The sequence below is a fragment of the Dermacentor andersoni genome, chromosome 10 (assembly GCF_023375885.2).
Source record: "Dermacentor andersoni chromosome 10, qqDerAnde1_hic_scaffold, whole genome shotgun sequence".
NCBI classification, from domain to species: Eukaryota; Metazoa; Arthropoda; class Arachnida; order Ixodida; family Ixodidae; genus Dermacentor; species Dermacentor andersoni.
The window spans coordinates 31,180,872-31,190,046 of NC_092823.1; positions in this window are offsets into that span (position 1 = coordinate 31,180,872).

Sequence of the window (9,175 nt, forward strand, 5' to 3'; positions counted from 1 at the left end):
CCGGTGTCGTCGTCGGCGTCGTGGGCGTCAGGAAGGCCACGTGCTCGAACGCGGGCGCCGTCCGCGCGCCCGCCGCCGCGGCCGGTGCGACGCCGCTCGCCGCCGCCGCGGGCGACGCCCTCAGCGCCGCGGCGTAGCTCACGGCGCCCGCCGCCGCGACCGGAACTCCGGGGCCCGAGCCGGCAGCCGCCGAGGACGCGCCGGGATCGCGTCCCGCACTCCCGGGACCGGGCGCCAGGACTATAGAGCCCTCGAGGCGCCCCTCGGCGACGATGGCCCGTCGCTGCAGCGCCGCGACCTCCCGGCGCACCTCGATCAACTCGCCGCGCAGGGCGACGGCCGCGCCCCGCTCCATCGACGCGTCCGACCGCAGGTCCGAGAAGAGGTGGACGATCTCGTACAGCCGGGTCGCGATGAAGCTGCGCGCCGCGACGGGCACCTTGTTCGCGGCGTTCGAGCAGTACTGGTGGATCTCCTGCTCGATCTCGCGCAGGCGGGCCTGCCCCCGCTCGCCGCGGTCCCCCGCGAGCGCGGGAGACGCCACCGCGGTCGCCTGGGACACCGAGGACAACCGGTCGTCTTCTTCGCCCGCCGCGGCCGGCACGGTCCCGTCCGCGGTCTCCTCCTGTAACGCGAGCGCGGCGAGGATGTCGTCGCCGGCATCGGAAAAATCCGATTTCGGCGACGCACCCGCACTGGCCGTCGCAGGCGGCGACGGCGAGACCGTATGGTCTCTGGCGGTATTGGGCATGGCCGGACTCTGGCTCAAGGGGTATGAGCCATGGCCATATTGTGCCCGATGGCTGGCCCAACAAGAAAGCTCCCGAAAATCGAAAATAAAACCCTTCCCCGCCCGGTTTTCGCAACGAATGAGGTCCCTGTACATTTAAAAACAACCCAAGCTAAAATTTAAAAGTGCCAAATGCGAAATACCTCGTTTTTGAAGCAAAAAGCAAGAGCCCGATTTCGCCGGCCAGCCGAGCACTTGCACGCGCGCTCGTGCAAGTGCTCGGCTGGCCGGCTACATCGGGCTCTTGCTTTTCGCTTCAAAAACCAGGTATTTCGCATTTGGCACCTCTAAATTTTAGCTGGGGTTGTTTTTAAACTTGTAGGGACCTCATTCGACGCGAACAGGGACTAAAAGGGGCTGCTTTTGCATTTAACCGCGATTTTCTTGCCGCCGGGTATCGGACCCAAGATGGCGTGGGCTCATACCCTTTGAGCCCCGGCCATGCCGAGTACGCGCAAGACGAAGAACGCGTCGCCGTCCCGCTCCCCCCCGCGGCCCCCGGCCGCCGGGGAGTCGCCCCGCTCGCGGGGCTCCGATTTTTCGGAGGACGGAGACGCGGCTCTTGCGCGGTTTTGCGAGCTAGTCGATCAGCTCCCAACTGCAGAGGCAGAGAGCCGGCCAGCGGCTGGCGGTGACGAGGAGGAGGAAGCCCTGTCCTCCGTTTCGGAGGGCACGGCCGTCCGTGGCGGCGGCGCTTCCTGGCGACCCCGGGAACAAGGTGCAGGGGCGCCTACAGGAGATTGTCAACGAGGCCCTGGCATACAGTAAAGGCCGATCCACACGACGGACCAAGTCCGCGGGCCGCTCGGTCACGTGATGCGACGTCACGGCCCGCCGCGGTCCAGTCCGGCGCAGAGCACATCCACACGGCGGACCGCCATAGCAGACGGCAGAGCAGACCAACCAGCTACACTCTCTGCCAGAGTGTTATCATTGTTATCATTCCGGCTCGAGTCCCACACAGCCGGGAACTGCTCAACGAGGGATACAAAATAAAAAACCTCCTCGTCACTCCAAAAGGACACGGTGTTTAAAAAATATATCTGCTGCACGCACGTGTAGGCGGAACGGCGGACATGAAACGATTGCCTTGACTGGCTTTTGCTGAGCTGAAAACTAGATTGGATTTGGCTGAAGACACTCTGTTGCCGGACAACATTTGTTGGCTACGCCAAAATCGCTGCGGTTTGCATGCGGTCCGCCGCCAAAACTGAAGCGCGAAAAGCCTCGGTGATTTGTTGGACCGCGAGGGCCGCGGTCTTGCGCGGGCCAACGACGGTACGCACGAACTGGTGACGTCCTATCACGTGATGCGCGGACCGCGGTCCAAAAGAGCAATTTGGTCCGTCGTGTGGATCGGCCTTAACCAGCCGGCCAACCGCATCTCCGTCGAGGCGCGCTCGTTTTTCATGACGCGACTCTTTGAGATGGCAGGTCTGTGCGCCGAGCTGCGAGTGGAGGCGGCCACGGAGCGCGGCGCGGCCCACGCGCTGCGAGGCCAACTCATCGAGGCGCGTCGCGAGGCCGCCGAGCTCCAGCGACGACTGGCCGTCGTCGAGGCCGGCCTGGGCGACCCTGCGGCGATGCCGGCTGGCCCGGGGCCCGCCGGTCGTGGTGCCGTCGCGCCTGCGCCCGCGGTCGCCGCGCCCTCGGGCGCCGGCGGCCCGGTGGGCGCGCCCACGGGCCGTATGAACTACGCGGCCGCGCTGAGGACGGGCCTGGCACCCTCTGTCGGCGCGGTCCGCGCCGGACCCGGTGGTGTCGCGGCGGCGGGCGCCGAGGAGGCGGCGCCCGGCACGCAGCACAGGCACGTCGCCTTTCTGACGCCGGTGGCGTCGACGCAGACGCCTGCTCGGGACGTGCTCCGTCTCCTCAAGGCGAACGTGGACCCGACGGACAAGGACATCAGGGACGTCACCCTGCGCCACACAAGGTACGGGTTGACCGTCTTCACTGACAACGGGCAGTCAATTAAGAACCTAGAAAAGGCCATAGGCGGTAATGAGATCACGCGCGCGGCAATTATCATGCGTGTCGCGGAGAGGCGCAAGCCCCATGTGAAGTTCTCGGGAGTCGATCCCGACGTCGGCCCCGACGAGTTTATAAAATTACTCAACGAAAGAAATAAGGGGCTCGAGCTCGATCTCGATCAGTGTAAGGTCCGCGTGGCGTTTCGTGAACGGGCGGGCACGCGCGCGTACGTGGCGGAGGTGGACCCGGAGGGCTTCAGAAGGGTCATGTCGAGGCCGCGCCTGTCGGTCGGCTGGACGTCGGTTCGCGTGCGAGAGGACCTGCACGTCCCGACGTGCACCTACTGCGCGTCCTACGGCCACGGGCGCATGACGTGCCCGCACCAGAAGGACCCGGCGAAAGCGACGTGTATGAAGTGCGGCGGAAACCACCTGGCCGTCACCTGCAAGGTGAAGATGGGCGACGTCGCCGTGCGCTGCTCGGAGTGCGGCAGGGCGGGCCGCAGCGACGGCAACCACCCCACCGGTTTTCCTGACTGCCCGGTCCTCGTGGAAAGGGTGGCCCGTCTCCGAGCGCGCACAAATTACGGCGAACCCCAGTAACGAGGGCGCCGACGGTCGGGGGGGCGCGCGCGGAGCGGCGCGGCGGCGGACCGGCGAGCCTCGCGGGCGCGCCCGCTCGAGTGATGACTCGTCACCGCCGGAAACGACGGTCCTCATGCAGCTGAACCTAGACCACGCGAAGCGAGCGCTGGCGGCTGCGACGCGTCGAATGCAAGAACGCGGCGTATCAATCGCCGCCATCAACGACCCGGCTTGCATCAAGAAAATGAGGCCGCAACTGCCGCCGGACTTCACTTACTTCGGGGTCGAAGAAGAGCCGCTAAGTGCAGTCTTCGTCCGTCGTCCGCGCTTCGACGTCTTCCCGGCATACGTCTCCCGGCGGGTGGTCGCGGTGCGCTGTACCACGGCGCGCTGTACCACGGCGCGGCGCGAGTGGTTGCTCGTCGCGGCATACGCACCGCCGCACTGTTCCATCGAGCCGACCCTCGACGAAATTTCGGCGTGCCTGGACAGTCACAAGACGCCAGAGATCTTGATCATGGGCGACCTCAACGCGGAGCACGCCATGTGGGGCCCGCGCGCCAATGAGAACCGCGGCTCTCGCGTGATTGAGTTCGCGGCGGCGCGAGAGTTGATCGTACTGAACGACGCGACGTCCCCTCCCACCTACTGCAACGTATACACGGCGAGCTGGATTGACTTGACGCTGGCGACCCCCGCGCTCGCCCGTCGAGGGTACCGGTGGAGCGTGTCGGAGGACGTCACCTTTTCAGAGCACCGCGCCATCGATCTCGTGCTACACAGCGCCAGCGAGCGAGGGAGGCGCCTGACAAAGTGCGGCCGGCTCAACTTCGTTGCCGAACTGCGCGACCTCCGATGGTTCGCGCGGGCTGGCGGTGCAAACATCGGCTCGCCGCAGGCGCTCGACGCGACGATTGACAAAATGTACGAGGTCATCGACCGAACGCGTCGCAAGCATCTCAGGCCGGTCCTCCCGCACAGGCCGGGAAAGAGTTGGTGGACGCCGGACCTGCAGATTGAAAAGAAACGAACGCGGGCCTTGCGACGCCGTTTCCAAAGGTGTCGGGACGACGCGTTGCGGCCGATTCATCGCCAACGCTACTGCGAGGCGCTTGCCAGGTTCCGTCGGAGGATTGAGAACGCGAAGGCGTCGGAGGCGCGCGAGCGGTGCGACGAGTGCAGCCGCAAGTCGCTGTTTTCGGCTCCGTTCCGGGCGGCCTTCGGCAAGGAGAAGGGACGACCGCCTTTGCCGCCGCTGACGACACCGGACGGCGGACGGACGGAAAGCGTCCTACAGTCGGCCGCACTGCTCTTAAACGTCCTAATAGCCAAAGACGACGCTCGCACGGACCTTCCGGAACACGAAGAGCTACGGGAGCGGAGCGCGCGGCCCTGCGAATCACGTGCGCGAGACCGTCCGTTTACCGCCGGAGAGCTGGTGGCGACGCTCGCCAAGCTTGTAAACAGCTCGGTCCCGGGTCCGGACGGTCTGACGACGGACGTCGTGTTCGCTCTATGCACGCATCACCAACGCTTCGTCCTAAACATCTTTAATGCAGCACTCGCCCTGGGCTACTTCCCCAAGGTGTGGCGGAAAGGCAGGGGCATTTTCATTGCAAAACCCGGCAAACCCCTAGACTCGCCGCAGGCTTACCGGCCCATTTGCATGACATCAATCCTTGGAAAGGTGCTGGAGCGCTTGCTGTTCGGAAGACTGTACTACTTCCTTCTCACGGGGAATTACGTCCACCAAAACCAGTTCGGCTTCGTGCACGGTAAGAGTGCAGTCCTGGCACTCACATCTCTGTGCCACACTACATCAACGAGTACAGAGCGCGAGGCACGCTGATCTCCCTGGATTTCCAGGGAGCTTTCGACAGCGTTTGGCACCCCCTTGTTTTAAATTATTTCAAGGAGCGCCAGTGCCCCTGCAACCTAGTGGACCTCCTGCGGACTTTCCTAGGCGACCGCACGGTCGAGTTCCACTGCCACTCGGGCGTCGTTGCGACGGAGGCGACGCTAGGCAGCCCCCAGGGGTCGCCTCTGTCCCCCCTGCTATGGAATGTCGTCATCGACGGCCTGCTGCGTTTGGAAATGCCGGAGGGAGTCCGCATTCAGGCATACGCGGACGACACGGTGGTTTTGATTCCGGCGAAAAATCACCTCGACACCATGGCGAGAGCCACGGCCGCCCTGACCAAAATAAAGGCGTGGACCACCACCACCAAGGTCCGTCTCAATCACGACAAAACGGAATGCGTCCTCTTTTCATTTGGCAGGGGGGGCATGGAAAAAAGCAAGCCGACGATCAAGATTGATGACACCAAGAAGGGCCTCTCATTCAAAAATTCCGTTAAAATTCTCGGGGTAATGATCGACCGAAGGCTCTCGTTCTTCGACCACGCCGAACACCTACAACGAAAGGCCGAGACGCTCGCCATGAAATCCATCACCTTCGTCCGCATGCACGCGACCCTCGACGCTAGGACCCGTCGGCAGCTCTATCGCCAGGTCCTGCTGCCGGCCATCGCGTACGCGTCGCCCGTGTGGTGGAAGGCACAACCTGACTGTAGACTTCGAGCGCGCATAAACACGGTACAGCGCACGCTCTTGCTGGCACTAACCGAGGCGTACCGCACCACGCGCACGGAGGCGCTGCAGGTTCTGCTAGACCAACCGCCGCTGGAGTTCGAACTCGATCGCCTCAACGCCGAGTTCGACCTCTTCCAGCGGCGACGATCCGTCACTTTCGGAAGTTCAAGCTACGCGGCGGCTGACGTACTATTCCCGCGAGATGTTTGGAGCGAACATCCGTCGGAGGCGCGGGGCTTTGGCTTCGAGCGCTTGCAGGCGCACGAGGCGGAGCGTGCCGCCAGACGCCAGGGCACCCACATATACACAGACGGCTCGTTTACATCTCGGTCAGCTGGAGCCGCGGTGCTGGTGCTGACGCCGCGTGGGCGGATAGTTGCGGTGCGGCGATACCGCCTGAGCGCCGCGTCAAGCGCATATTGCGCAGAAACGCTCGCTTTTCAGGAGGCGCTTCACTATGCCCTCTCGCGCGATCTCGCCCCACCGTTGTATATCTACTCTGACAGCTTGTCACTGCTCACGGCACTTGCGCGCCCTACCACCACCAGAATTCAAGCCGTCAAACTGCAGTTAAAACGCCTCGAGAACTGCGCCCCTTTTCTGATCCATCACGTTCCCGCCCACAAGGGCGTGTACGGAAACGAATTGGCGGACATGGCGGCAAGTGCGGCGGCATCAAGGGGCATTTTACGACGCACGCAGTACACCTTTCGCGTCGTGCGTGCCTCGTTTCACAGGGAGACGATGGCGCGGTGGAACGCTCGTTGGTCCACCGACCACAAGGACACTGAACTGTACAAGTGGGTTCCGGCGACGTTCTGCATCCCGCGGTTTTTTCCGCCATCGCGCAAACTGACTACCTTATTAACAGCGCACGGAAGATTCCCGTACTACTTTGCCCGCTTTGGCTTGCAGAGCACGCCGACCTGTCCCTGCGGGAAAACGTGCGAAAGCGTCGCGCACTTTTTCAACGAGTGTCCACTAACACGCGACGCGACAGAGGAAATGATACAGCGTGCCGCCCAACAACTCACGCCGCGGATGTACCCTCTGCTGTTGCAAGACGCAAGAATGCGGGCACTGCTGGAACGGATCGTCGACACCATAAGCGACCACATACCTGACGTCGCACGCACGTGACGAGCGGCTAACCGTCGCATACCGCGACACTTCCTCGCCTTTGCGTCGCGCCCCCCGCGTGCCTCGGCCGCTTCTGCCGTTTTTTTTTTGGAGTCCTACGGCTGCTATCTGCCCTCACCGAGTCGCAGGCGGCGCCAAAGTGAGCCCAACCGGGTACCGAGCGTGCGCCCGCCCGTTCGACTTGCAGGGGCTTTGAGCGACGCCTACTCACATCTTCCTTCTCCCGCTGTTGGCTCGCTCAGCGACGTAGCGGGCGGCACAGAGGCGCGCCTCGCACAAGATGAATTTGTATTGGCTCACTCGCACCTCTCGGAGCGAGTGACACGCCCGGCACAGTGGCGGCTTAACCATTGGGTCCACCGCGCTGTAGGGGGCGTCGAATCACGCCACATACGTAGACAACGGCATATTGGCTCCCTCGCACCGCTTATGCAATGCGAAACGCCTCCAGCGTCGTTTCGCATTGCGATTTGACCACGCTGCACCACGGGAGGGTCGGAAGCGCGCCAGCCACGTTGGAACGCGCGTATTCGTTAGCTTGAGCCTTTCACTCTCGGCGCAACACCATATCGGGACGCCCATTGGACGCCCGGCGCGGTGGGAGATGCAAAGTTGCGCCAATCACGCGAACTGGCGCGGATTTGCTCGTATTGCCCGCGCGAGTGCTGGGAGACGCCCCAAGCGTTTCACCGCGCTGCTGATTTGTTTTGCAGCGCCGCAGGCGGGCGCGCCCGCCGAACCATCGGGGGTGCCCGTTCATCTGCCCAGCTGAATTAAAAGGTGACGCCCGCAGCGTCTCCCGCGCTATTATTTGACCCTGCGACGCCGCTGACAGGGCTAGGGCGTGCCAGACACATACACGCGCGCACGCTCGGACTGAAGCTGCCATGCCATTGGGCGCCCACTGCTGACCGCATGGCGATTGTTGGGATTGCTTGCGCGTGGCTCCGGGGGTATCGCCACATGCCCAGCTGGTTCTACCACGGCGCCGACGTTGCCGGGGAATGCCCGCTTTGCCCGTGGATGAGTGTAGTTCGCCACGATGATTGGGCTGTTGGATATGCTCAGGGCGCCGCGGCATGTTACTTGCTGCAACCGCCTCGTCATCCGCTACGTAGGGGAGCACCCCGTATGATGATAGGCTCATTCCGCCCTTTGGAGTCTGTCATACCTCAAAGAAAGACAGAAAGATATGCACGGCCTTCTCTTAATTGACTGCCGCGACCGCAAGCAATCCGCGGTGCGCCCGCGCGCGACCACGCACGCCGCGCAAACTTAGTTGTCAGTGGACACGGTCAGCCTGTCTCGAAGATCTCGGCCGGGGGACGCGTGCGGCGACAGACTACCCTGACGGTGGACAACCCGAAGACGACGACCGTCGACCAAGGCATGGACTGTGACGTGTGTGCGGTGCAAAACGCCGAACAATCCACACGCCGCAAAGACATCTGTGAGACACGCGAGAACGCTCGGCTAGCACGCTGCGTCTCGTGCAACTATGTTTCCTTTTATTTCAGTTCTCTATTTCTTCCTGTTTTGATGTATTTTCATTTTTTTCATTTTATTCCTTGTCAGTGTATTATGTACTCCCTGTATTTTCCGTTCACACTTCTCGCTTTTATTTCTGTTCTCTTTTTATTTTATTTTTTATTTTCTTTCCTCCCATCACGTGTCTGCCTCCCCTCGGCCTCATGGATGCGAGACTTTGTCAAGCCGGTCAGTAGAGCCATGCGGACTGTCACACCAGCAGATGTACGCGGCTCCTGGCCCGGTTGTGCATCCTGCGGCCGCCCATCAAGCCGCGATGACGTTCATTCCCTGAAACGCTTGATGTCAGGCTACAGTGTAGACTGCACCATTTATTTCTTTTTTTTTTCTTTCCCACTTAATATTTTCCTGCTTTCATTTCCTTTGTATTTTAATTTTTCTTTCACGATCCGTCAACTCACGTTCGATTATCCTGTGCTTTACGGGAGGGTCGCGCGGGCGCCCTTCAGTAGATTTTGCACGCGTGTATGACAGTAGATGCTGTGGGACATAAGTGACGCCCCGTGGCACCGAGCGCAAATGCTCACAGAACTCGCATTCAGTGCTGCTT